Source organism: Sinocyclocheilus rhinocerous, unplaced genomic scaffold (genome assembly GCF_001515625.1).
Source record: "Sinocyclocheilus rhinocerous isolate Xijiao unplaced genomic scaffold, SAMN03320098_v1.1 scaffold16529, whole genome shotgun sequence".
Taxonomy (NCBI): Eukaryota; Metazoa; Chordata; class Actinopteri; order Cypriniformes; family Cyprinidae; genus Sinocyclocheilus; species Sinocyclocheilus rhinocerous.
Window position 1 is genome coordinate 1 of NW_015648597.1, and position 295 is coordinate 295.

Here is a 295-nt window from a genome sequence, read left to right on the forward strand (position 1 = left end):
CTGACCCGCGAGCATCAGAATGGTGTCCAAAAAGCACTCCCTGCTGCGTTCTGCCGAAACCCTGGATCGAACCAGGGACCTTTAGATCTTCAGTCTAACGCTCTCCCAACTGAGCTATTTCGGCCTCAGTGTAATAGTTTGTAAACGACTGAGTGACCCACTCAATGCAACGCAAGCAGTAGCTAAGAGACCAAGTTGAAGGACTGCCGGCACTGCCACACACATCATGCTTTTTTCGCTGAAGAAAAACTGTCTGAGGTCTGTAATGCTTCTTCACAGGAGGTAACGGTGACAC

At 49.8% G+C, this 295-nt stretch overlaps 1 non-coding gene across 1 annotated transcript; it reads right to left on the reverse strand.

Annotated features, from left to right (window-relative positions):
- Positions 1–51: 51 nt before the first annotated feature.
- trnaf-gaa (transfer RNA phenylalanine (anticodon GAA)) lies at positions 52–124 on the reverse strand. The gene has a single exon. It is a non-coding gene; the product is annotated as a tRNA-Phe (tRNA).
- Between the last annotated feature and the right edge of the window lie 171 nt (positions 125–295).